We start from the raw sequence: 12,350 nt of genomic DNA, 5'->3' as shown, positions 1-12,350 counted from the left end.
AAGGGCCTACTTTGAAACGGCCAAAGTGGGGAGGAGGGAACAGGAGGTGGGAAAACCCTTTTTGATTCTATAGCAAGAGCCCCGTGGCAACACTGGGACACTAATGCCAGTATAACTGGCCCCAGGAGGCTCATCTCACAGTCATCCTCCAGTGCAGTGAGTCCCACACATGCACACTGCCCCCCTGCACAGGGCAATCACCACTGCTTTGTGACACAGGGGCCTCCTTGGACTCACCCCCACTTGGACTGGCCTTGGCCACTCACATACGAACCATCTGCTGGGGGGCCCACCACAGTCTTCTTTGGGTGGGCTGGAGCAATCTGCCTGCTCCCACCAGCAGGAGTGGTGCCAGGGGGTTTCTCCTTCTCTCTAGAAGTAATGGCAGTTGCAGGGCCACTCACGACTTAGCAGCCAGAGTGTGTCTGGGGGAGCAATGCCCATGGTGGGGAGGTGTGGGCAGGGCACCCATGTCACTTAGAGATACCATGCCCTTGAGACTCACTACACACCTCTCTCAGCTATTGTTTCAGGCTTACTGCAAACTCTGGCACTTGTTATTGCATCAGTTACACTCGAGTCAAGTTTCCAAACATTTCTTCCCAACCCTGAGAACTAGAAACTTCCTTGTTGTTTTTAAATGAGGTTCAGTGCTCCGATTTGCTGACACAAAAGTCTGTGGGAAGCAAATTTCAGGACTCTCACAAGAAGGAGCTAATTGAAGGCATGTTCACTTGGGGCCCAGTCCAACCAACACCCATTAATGTCTCCCAGCGACCATAGTGAGTGGTGCAGCAGGTCCCCCAGTCTGTCAAGGTGGTGCTGGAAGGCTGCCAGCCCTAGGCTTGGGAGGTAAGTCAGGGATGCATGGTCTGTGGTGTACAGTCGTTGTGGTGGGACTAAGGAGTGGCACAGTGAATGGAGGGGTCCGGGGCATTGCTGATGGCTTTGCTTTTCATTTAGTTGTTTTTCTGGGCTTGTGTCAGGTAAGTTGTATATGAGCAGCAACCCTTACCTCTGTGGTGTCATTTCCTTGCAGAACCAGTCACAAACAGTAAAGAATTTTTGTGGAAAAAGGAGAAATAGAAATAAAATATAAATATTTGTGTTGTGCAGGTTTTGAAAAAGGACAATTTTCAAGAGCATTTCTGTGGTGGGTTTGTCTGCCCCCCCCCCCCCCACACACACACATTGTTTCCTTTCTATATTTTGCCAGAGAAAAGGGAGGACAGGGGAGGCAAAGGGAGCAGAAAAAGGTTTTTAAAAATTGTATGAAAAATGCCACTTTTCAAGTTAAGAAATAGCATTAAAATGAGTTTGATCCCCAAGGTTTTTAAAAACTGTTTAAGCCATAGGCTCCACCCCACATCCAGAGCTGTATACGCTCTAGCTCTCTCTTCTTCCACCCCCCACATCTACCCTCTTTTGTATCATCCTAAAAACCATCAATCATTTTTTAGTAAACATTTTTTATTAAAAGTGCTACAATTTTGGCATAAAACAAAATTCTCTGATAATGTCAAAAGTGAACTTTTTCTTCTTCTTTGTAAAGGTCAAATTTTCAATGAATAAAAAATCCAAAACAAAAAAACCCCAAAACTTTTCATTTGAAAAATTCCAGCCTGTTCTACTCACAGCTAATGGAGATACTTGACTTTTCTTTTAAAAAATAATTGTTTGATTGTGAGCACGGGGGAAATACAGATGGAATACTACATGGGCCTTGGTAGCAACTCCATAGTTAAATCAATACAGAGATTTCCAAAAGTGACATTTTAAAGAACTGTAATTTAATAACTTTGTCAGAAAATTCAAAACACACCAATCTTTAGAATTTCAAGTACCTTCTTTAAAAAAAAATATTTAAGACAGAACATGCTAAAGGGCCCATTATCTTCAAAGGTAGCCTAGAGATGAGATTTCAGTGAGTTTAAACTGGGATGAACAGTGGAAGAATCAGCTTCTCGCTTTTCAAGACCATTCTGGACAAAACCATGTCTGACATGGGAAGGCTGAATTTCTTAAAGGATCCATTTAAAAAAAAATTAAAATTTAAGTCTGGGTGGAACTGAGTTTCGATGGGACGTTTGCTCCTCAGTCAAAGCATTCTGGAAAGCTCTCGTTCTCACTCAGTGGATTCATTTGTAAACTCCCTGCACATCTACTCTGGACTCCAAGAGGAAATACTGTCAGTGGGGGGTGGGGAGGAGAGTTACATTGCATTCTTCCTACCTAGCAAAAAGACTGCAGGGCAAAATTCAACTAAATCTTTACAGGTGAGACAGAAAACCTTCATAATTAGGATGGTGTGTACAGGCCCCTGTTCAGGCCGAGGCTCCGTTGTGCTAGCTGCTGTACTTACATGTAGTAAGAGAGAGTTCTTCCCAGGAAGTGTTTACAGTCTAGATGAACAAAGGGCTGGTCTACACTAGAAAGCTAGGTTGACTTAGCTATGTCACTCCGGGAGGTGAAAAAATTAACATCCCAACCGATATACTGAAGCCAACCTAAGCCCTAGTGTACACTGTGCTAGGTCAATGGAAGGAGCCTTCCTACCAGCTCTGAGAGAGGATTTACCCTTTCTGTCACAGTAAGCGTCTATGCTACACTAGAAATGCTACAGCAGCACCAATGAAGACGGACCCTAGTGTAGACGCATCCAAAGGTAGGAGACCCCAATTGTCTGGTTTTGTGCTATCAGAAAGAGTAAGAGCTGCTGAGTGCCTTAAACCAGTGGTTCTCAATCAGGAATATGTGTACCCCAAGGGGTACACAGAGATCTTCTGGGGGTACCATACATCAACTCATCTAGATATTTACCTAGTTTAACAGGCTACATAAAAAGCACTAGCCAACTCAGTACAACCTAAGATTTCATAAGAACAGCCATACTGGGCCAGACCAAAGTTCCATCTAGCCCAGTATCTTGTCTTCCAACAATGGCCAATGCCAGGTGCCCCAGAGGGAACGAACAGAACAGGTAATGATCAAGTGATCCATCCCGTCACCCACTCCCAGCTTCTGGCAAACAGAGTCTAAGGACACTATAGAGACAATGACTTGTTTATACTGCTCTGTATACTATACACTGAAATGCAAATATAATATTTATATTCCAACTGACTGATTGATTATAGGGTAAAAACGAGGAAGTCAACAATGTTTCAGTAACAGTGTGTGAGACACTTGTATTTTTGTCGGCTTTTTGTAAGCAAGTCGTTTTTAAGTGAGGTGAAACTTGGGAGTACGCAAGGCAAATCAGCCTCCTCAAAGGGGGATAGTAGTATGGAAAGGTTGAGAGCCACTTCCTTAAACCACAAAACCATCCTTCCTCCCCAAACACAAAACCCCTGACACAGTAACGGGTCTGAAACACACCCATCCTTCCCGTGTGGGGGAGGAAGGGAAACATTTTAATCCCCCAAAAAAGACTGTGATTTCTGTCCATATAAAACTCGGAGCCTCAAACTGGAGCAAAAGGTGAACTTTCCAGCATAAGCAGAGGAAGAGACCCCTGGGAAAGTCCCAAGGGAGCCAGAAAACTAGCGGACACGTGAAAGGACCTCAGACTCCACTCGAGCAGCCAACATGAGCACTTCAGAATGACATTTGGAAGTAGTTTCCCCCCATCAGTAGATGAAATGCCAGATAAACACACCAAAGAATACTAGCTCTTGGCAAGCTCTGGGCTGACGAGATAAAGCACGCCACAGATAATCCAGCTCGAGCTGAAACGTGGAGAACGAGAGAAAGGGCTGGGATGCAGTGCCGAGCATCATTTCTAGGCAGCAAGCCAGTTCCGAGCTGTGATGCACATTTCTATGTGAAAATTAAATCAGGGAAGCAGTTTATTGACAATAAGGTTGAGTGTAATCTGAATGTGAGCTGGCTTTAGTGGGGGAGCAGCCTGCCTGCTGAACAGAATGAAATTTAATCATGGCGAAAAGGAACCCAACTTTTTTTTTAAAAAGCTGCGAAAGCAGCAGAGAGCTGCTGCTTCCAATTCTCTCAGCAGGAGTGGTAATAAAGGGGTTTAACCTATTACATTGATTAGTGGGATTACAGTTCTCTGATTGAAAAGAAACTCATTCCTAAAGGCAGGCTAATTTCATAAATACTTGGCAGCCGGGGGTTACAAAAGGCTGATCAGTTTTAATGACAGGGCTGGGATTTAAACATGCAGCTGCAAAGGGATTAGCGAGAGCTGCATCTGGTGAATGGAATCTCTGCTGATTCCATGGCATCGCCACAATAACCAACACACCCAAATGGGAAGGGAAAGTGACATTAAAAGCCTCATTCATAGAAATCACAATGGGGGAGGCAGCACTGCATCATCTCCAGGTCGCTGCAGAGCATAAGCCAGAGACTGGGGATGTTGAAGTGGCCTCCAGACTCTTGGCCCCAACTCTGGAACAACTAAAAGAGAGAGCAGCCTGAAACCCAGCCCACGGTTTGCACTGATCCCACATGGAAGCTGGGCCAGAACGCTGGGAGCTTCACAGGAGGAGTGCAGGCAAGATCAGTAAAGCTCAGAGTAAGGGACCTTACTAGCCAGGCTTTAAGGAGCCCCCAGTAGCCAGGGCCACGTGGTGCAGCGCAGACCGCACGTGGCTGTCACTTTATTCGGGGCTCCATGGCAGCAGAAGCCGAGTGACTCTTTGTTACAGCCTCTGCGCTCCTTTCACACCCCAAAACATTCCTCCAAGTGCTGGCCTGAGGCAGGAAGGTGGATGCTGCAGCAAAGCCGCTGGGCAGAGAACCTCACGCTTCCCAGCAGGCTCTCTCTCTTTGTACAGGTTTTCTCACAACTTTCCCAGGCTCCCTGGTGCCAGTCCAGACTATGGCTCTGTCAAGCCCCACACCACCTTTAAACATAATTTGATACTGAGCAGTTACTCAGGACCATAAACGCACATCTGAGGGGGTGCACTCAGTAGTCACAGGTGAAGATACAGCTGTAATATGACCTAGGTACAGGGCTACTTGGCATCACTGGGTGCCACAGATGCTTGGCACCTCAGGGAAAAAAAAATCAAGCCTCAAGTGTCAAATTAGGAGCTCAAAACCTGAGGCGAGCAAATGGAGAAGCCATTTGTGACTTACAAGCAGACAGTTGGGCCAGTGACAGAGCCAGAAATACAACTCCCAATCCTCTCCTCTACCAAACCACAGGCAGCTCCTGAAAGGGAAGAGCTGCAGATTGAAGGTAGGAAGGGATTGACGGTGGGAGGACATTGGTCAGGAGTGACAGAAAAATGACGTTCAGATTAGCATTTTAAATGGAGATGTGCGAAGGCTCAAGGAGAGATTTTGCAGAGATTTATGCCACCCAAACACTGGCTTTAATTCTTAACTGAAACATTGAAATGTTAGGCTCTGCACTTGCTCAGACTGCAGCAATTAATAAAGCGAACGAAGGAAATGATCCCTCTCCCTTCTGGTCCTTTGCATTTAAATACATGGAAGGCTGGAATTAAAATTCCTTTGTTCATCTCAGGGCTGGTCCACACTAAGAAGCGGGGTCGAACTAGGGTATGCAAATTCAGCTACGTGAATAGCGTAGCTGAATTCGAAGTACCCTAGCTCGAACTACTCACCCGTCCAGACGCCGCGGAATCGAAGTCCGTGGCTCCAAGGTCGACTCCGCCATCGCCACCGCCGTTTGCAGTGGTGGAGTACCGGAGTCGACCGCGGCGCTTCCGGAGTTCGAACTATCGCGTCCAGATTAGACGCGATAGTTCGAACTCCGAGAAGTCGAACTCACCGCGTCGACCCGGCTGGTAAGTGTAGACTAGCCCTCAGTGATAAACACAGAAAAGTTACATTTGGCTTCAAGCACATAAAAAGATTCCTGTTCCTCACATCCAGGAGAGCAGAACAAAGCAGGGTTAGCTCAGACAGAACACAGCCGATTCCTGGGCTCAAAGGTGGGGGTCTGCCCCTTGTGTGGTCACAGCTCCAGCTGACACTCCACCCAGAGAAGTAAACCAGCTGGTTTTGGCCATTGGTCAGATTCTGATGGAACCTACCCTAGAAGCTCTTTTTAAGAAGCATGTGTACACTGCCTAGCACAAAGTGGTTAGTATTACAGTAGCACTTAGAGGCTCTTGCCAAGATCAGGGTCCCATTGTGCATAGATATGGTGAGAGCTGCCCCAAAGAGCTTACAATTTAAATAGGTTGAGCATTGGCACCGACTCCATGGGTGCTCTGGAGCTGGAGCACCCACAGGGAAAAATTGGTGGGTGCTCTGCACCCACTGGCAACTCCCCACCCCCTCCCAAGCGTGCCACATGCCCGCTTTTCCCCCCTAACTCCCAGTGCTTGCGCTGCAAAACAGCAGTTTCGCGGTGGCAAGAGCTGGGGGGAACGTGGCACGCTCGGGGAAGAGGCAGGGCTGGGACAGCGATTTGGGGAAGGAGTCCAATGGGGTAGGGAGGGGGCAGAGTTGGGTCAGGGACTTTGGGGAAGGGGTTAGAATGGGGGCAGTGCAGGGAAAAGGTGGGGGCAGGGTGGGGCCAAGGGGCACGAACACCCACCGGCGCCAGGGAAAGTTGGCGCCTATGAGGTTGAGTATGGCTCTGGTTCCTCAATGGAGGAATGCTACAAGCATAGAGATAGTGTGCAAGGCAAGTCAGAGTATTGTGTAGCACATCAGATGGGGACTAGAGAGGAGAGGGGTTGTCCAGTTACATACCTGGCTTAGTCACTCTTCTAATTTTGATTCCTCACTCTTCACTGCCTTAATGGATTCCTGCTTTGGCTTCTTTCCTTCCCCCAGTCTACTGCAGCCAGGCCTCAGCTCAGGCTCTGGTCTCCTCAGCTAACCCGAGGTGATCAGCACTTGGATGGACGGCCAAGGAAACGCCAGATTGCTGATGAGTCTAAAAATTGCACCAATTCATTCTGCCTATACTCCGTACTGAATCAGGCTTACCCTGCATAGGGACAGAGGGTTCTGTGCTACTGGAACATAAGAATGGCCATACGGGCTCAGATTAATGGTCCATCTAGCCCAGTATCCTGTCTTCTGACAGTGGCCAGTACCAGAGCTTCAGGGGGAGGGTACAGAACAGGGCAATTTTGAAGACACGCACGCGTCTTCCCCTCCTGGCTTCTGGCAGTCGGAAGTTTAGGGTAGCCCTAAGCATGAGGTTACAACCCTGACCATCTTGACTAATAACCACTGATGGCCCTATCCTCCATGACCTTATCTAGCTCTACTATGAACAGTTATAATTTTGGCCATCACAACACCCCATGGCAATGAGTTCCACAGGTTAACTGTGCATTGTGTGGAGCTGCCCTCTGCTGCAGAAGACCAAGGTCCAGTACTAATGGTGCTCTTTTGCAATTCTGAATTCATGTTTTCATTGGCCCGGCTGTACTACCCTGGGAGCTAGCTCAGCGGGAAAGTGATGCCATGCATTGTTGAGCACTGACATCCTTCTCTACCGCGTATATGATGGAGTACCTTTTCTTTTTAAAAAACGTTTTACTACCATATACCACTAATCCCTGAGAGACACCAAACCAGCATTGGAGGCCAAGGAACAGGTTAAACTTTGAAGCCTTGCCTACACTCTGAACATTACCCATTACTGACAACAGCTGCGACTCATTGGGTGCTGAACCTAATTTAGCTACAAGTGCTGACAAAAACAAAACAAGCTCCAACCCCATTTCAGGACCCAGCTCTTATCCAAGCTTTCTGAAGAGGAGGCAAGCACTGTTTGGCCTTTGCTGTGCTTAGAGTTAAAAACATGCTCAGCAGCAGTTCAGTCCAATCACACCTGGAACTGACACTGGCTGCCACTTTCCTGTCCTAGACAAAGCTTAACTGACCCAGATACAGTACCTCAGCATAGTGAGTGCGAACCACTTCCATTTACATGGGGAGAAAGGAGACAGCCATTAATTCTCTCAGTACTGGAGCTATTATCCTCGCAGTCCACAAACAGAGGCCATGTATACGCTATGGGGTCTCTACGGGCATAGCTGCAGTTCCAGAGCAAAGCTGGCATAACCCTGTAGGGTACACCCCTAGGAGGAGGATTTTTCGTCGCTGTAGGGACACCACCTCCCTCAGCAATGTTAGCTAGGTTAGTGGAAGCATTCTTCTATCCACCTAGCTGTGTCTACACCCAGGGTTAGGTCAGCATAGCTCTGGCACTCAGGACTGCAGATTTTTCACACCCCTGGTCACCGTAGCTACAACCACCTAAATTTTAAGTGTAGCCCAGGCCAAAGTGGGCCATTTAACTGCCAGCTAATGCACAGAAATGCCATTAATTCATCCAGTAATGTTCACACTGTACTCAGCATCAAGGGCTTTGACCCAAGTGAGGTCATTTTAAATTAAAACCAGTCAGGGAAGGGTAAATGACGCGTAGTCAAGACGAACAGGAGGGTGATTTGCAGTTATAGTGCCTAGTGAGAGCCCCGCATAACCACTTAACATTTCCATTATGCAGGGAGTTTGCAATGGTTGTAGCCTTATGCCCATGCGGAGGTGTGCGGTTGCATCCTAAATTCAGCTCCAGGAGTTGGGGGGGGGATAGCTCAGTGGTTTGAGCATTGGCCTGCTAAACTCAGGGTTGAGAGTTCAATCCTTGAGGGGCCCACTTAGGGATCTGGGGCAAAAATTGGTCCTGCTAGTGAAGGCAGGGGGCTGGACTCAATGACCTTTCAAGGTCCCTTCCAGTTCTAGGAGATTGGTATATCTCCAATTATTACCTTTATATAGGTAAGAAGCCTATGAAAGCAGTTTGCAGAGCTTACTACTTCAGCTCCCAGAGGGGGAAGAGGAGGAAAAAGTTCAAGATCAAACAACTCTACGCATATAATCTTAGCCACCAGCTGAGGTGAACCATGGATTTTAAATGTTCCTAAAATGGTCCTGGACAAAGTCTATCGTTAACTCTATCACCTGCGGGAGCTCCCCCGTAAATCATTCTTGATTTCAGTGGTGCTACCACAAGAGTTCAGTCCTTACCAGGTTAGCATTACATGATTGCCCTAACCCAGGCCATTAGCCTGCATCCTTTGATTCAAGGCCTGCGTTCAGACCTGCAATCCCTCAGGTGTCGGCTTGCCAAGGTGGGCCTTTATCTCTCCAGTTCCCTTTATTTCCTGCTGCAAGCAGCACAAATTGCTCTCCTTGAACATGAGGGTGGCATTTTCCTGCAGCCAGCCCCCTTGTCCAGGCAGCCCAGCATCAAGAACAGAGATACCCCAAATGAGCATAAGTGTTCAGTACCAGAATCAGTGCCAAGAAGTTAGATGAAAACAGCTACTGCTTCCTCTCTCTCCACTGTTTCACACCAGCTTCTATTGCCTAGAGCTGGGATTAAACATCCTCATAGCCTAAAATCAAAGATTAAATAGAGTAATCTCCATCAGCACACTTGTCCTACACCACTCTTCCAACCCATAAGCCTTACTGGTCCCCCTCCCTCAAGGGCTTTCAAAAAAAAGCAAGGCTTCTTAGCAGCCCAATGCTCTTGCTGTTCACGCTTGAAGATAGAAGAACTCTCAGATGAAGTCCTCTTAGAATTCGTTTATTTAAATTCACATGAAATAATTAGGCTGCCATTTTCTAGGAGTAGCTACCCTTGCTGGGACTTTTGGAGATGACTCACTATCACCACAAATACTCAAGGGACATGAATGTGGATGGTCATTCCAACAAAATGTAAGAATTTCCTTAACCAAGCAGCACAGGCAAGATTTAGAAAAATCCAAATGTGCTCCTTGCTCTGCTTTACAAAAGCTGCAGACCAGAGCAATACCCTGGCACACCTCCAGGGAGCACGAGTTGCCTTTTTAATTCTCCCACATTGCACCCAAAATGAACCCGGGGCAGAGGAATGATGTTGTAGGGTAAAGCAAAGGTATTAACTGAACCACCTAAACCTGGACGGGCAAAGAGTACTCTGAGTAAAGAGCTTGAAGGAGGAATTGTTACAGTCTGTGCTCTGGATGTACTACAGGATGGAACCAGCAAATCTCTGCTGGGCCAAAGGTCATTACTCAGAACCAGGTACCAACTGCCTACTCACACAGCCTTTAGCCATGAATGAAGAAGCTATTTTGGTAAAGGGAGAAGCACATACCCTAAGGCAGCTCTTTTGCGGCAGTTTAACAAGATATTGGAAACCCATTTACACCCTCTAATTGTCCTTCCTTAAAATGGATAGATGACTCATGGGATTTCACCTGCAGGAAATGCGCGACAGCCTCTCTGTAAGTCCAGCTGCACAAGTCTGGGCATGTGCTATGGCTGAGAGGTTTGACCATTCCTCCTCTTCTGCAACTGGCACATGCAGAGGTCAGGGCCAGCTTTAGGAAGTGCGGGGCCCAATTTGAACAGTTTCGACGGGGCCCCAGCAGGGATGACAAAGAAAAAAAAAACACTTGTAAAAAACACGTGGGGCTTGTACTCACCGGGTGGTGCTCTGAGTCTTTGGTGGTGGGTCCTTCACTCGCTCCAGGTCTTTGGTGCCACTGAAGGACCTGCTGCCGAAGTGCCGCCAAAGACCCAGAGCAAGTGAAGGACCCACCACCGAAGTGCCACCGAAGACCCGGAGCGTTGCCAGGTGAGTAAAAATTAAAAAGGTGTCTCTAGCCAGGGAAGGGATTCTCACTGGGTGCGGGGACCTCTTAGGCGTGGGGCCCGATTTGGGGAAATTGGTGGAATTGGCCTAAAGCCGGCCCTGGCAGAGGTGGTGCTCTCTGCAGACAAAACCCAAGCAGGAAGTCTCTACACAGGCCAATTCTGGGAAGGCAGCAACAGTGCATGTTATGCCATTCCAACCTGGGAGATCTCAGTGGATTAGGCCAGCCTGCATTATTCTCCTGCTCTGAAGCCAGACAATAGGCACTTCATGTGACTGAAGAACTGTCTAGGAAACTCATCATAGGATGACAGGCTCTCCTCAACACCAGACAGCACTTAGCTACAAAAGGGCTTCAGAGACATATCGCTCTCTGTCACTCTAGTTTTCCCTGATTAATTTGCTAAATGACCTTAAGGTCAAGCCACAACTTCTGTGTCCCTGTTTCCCCATCTGTACAGTGGGGATAATACCACCTTTGAAAAGGGCTGAAACATCTTCAGGTGCAAAGAGCTAGGAAGGAAAGCATTAAAGACATCCACCAGGCTGGATCACATTTTTCCCCTACTGTGAATGTTGGGAGGTTCCTTGCTGGTATTGCACGTACATACAATAAAGCAACTAAGCTTTCGCTAGTGCAACTGTTTATGCTGGAAAAATAAAGGTTTAATTGTACCTTTAAGAGGTGAATTGAGGGATTTAGCATTCTTCTGTTTGGCTACTGTAATATATAGTAGTGGATAAGCAAGACAAAGCTGGCACAACCCTGCTAAAACTGCTAATTCTTTTAAGACAACATGACACTCATTTCAGGTTACAAAATGGCATATTTTGGAACTAGCATTGGGGAATTAGCTTCATCAGGAAAAAAGGCTAAAAGAAGTAAAGCTACGTTTTAGTCACAGGAATTTTTGGTAAAAGTCACGGACAGGTCACAGGCAGTAAACAAAATTTCACAGCCCGTGATTGGTGCATGACTTTTATTATATACCCCTGACGAAAACTGGGGAGTGGGTGCGCTCAGGGGGCTGGCGCTGCAGGGGAAGGGAGTGGGGGGCGCTGCAGGTGGGGGTAGGGTTGACTGGGCTGGGGCAGGTTCCCTACCTGGCTCCTAAGCTCCACGCACTGACTCTGCTCCATGCCAAGCCTCGGTTCTGCAGCTCCCATTGGCTGGGAGCTGTGGCCAATGGGAGCTGTGGGGGCAGAGCCTGCTGGCAGAGGCAGCACATGGAGCTAGTTGCTGAGGGAGGGGAGCCTCCCTTCCAGATAAGCACCTCCCCACACCACAATCCCCATCCCTGAAACCCCAAACACCCAAACTCCTGCTGCTGGGGGGCCCGAGACCATCCCAGCAGCAGCCATTGCGCCTGGCCTGGGGGCTGCCCGAGCTGCTCAGGTGGCCCCAGGGCCAAGCACATCGGGCTGCTACAGAAGTCATGGAATCCGTGACAAACATGGAGCCTTAATCCTATTTACAGCCACAGAAAGATTAGCTTAGGAACAGTTTACCTTCTTTCAACATCATTTGGCTGATTTCAGAAAAGAAGACTTACCCACAGAATGAGCCTGGACTTTTTAATAAAAGCAGGAGTGAGTGATGTTTATTTCCTTGTTTTATTCTTTAAGAGCCTTGTTTATAATTTCTGGCTGTTCACTGATGTAGGCAGGGGAAGGGGGGGGGAAGAAGAGTCAGGAATACAAAGCAGAAGTAAGGCTCCTGATGAATAATTAA

The sequence above is a fragment of the Mauremys reevesii genome, linkage group 13 (genome assembly GCF_016161935.1).
Source record: "Mauremys reevesii isolate NIE-2019 linkage group 13, ASM1616193v1, whole genome shotgun sequence".
NCBI lineage: Eukaryota > Metazoa > Chordata > Testudines > Geoemydidae > Mauremys > Mauremys reevesii.
This window is presented reverse-complemented; position numbering follows the sequence as displayed.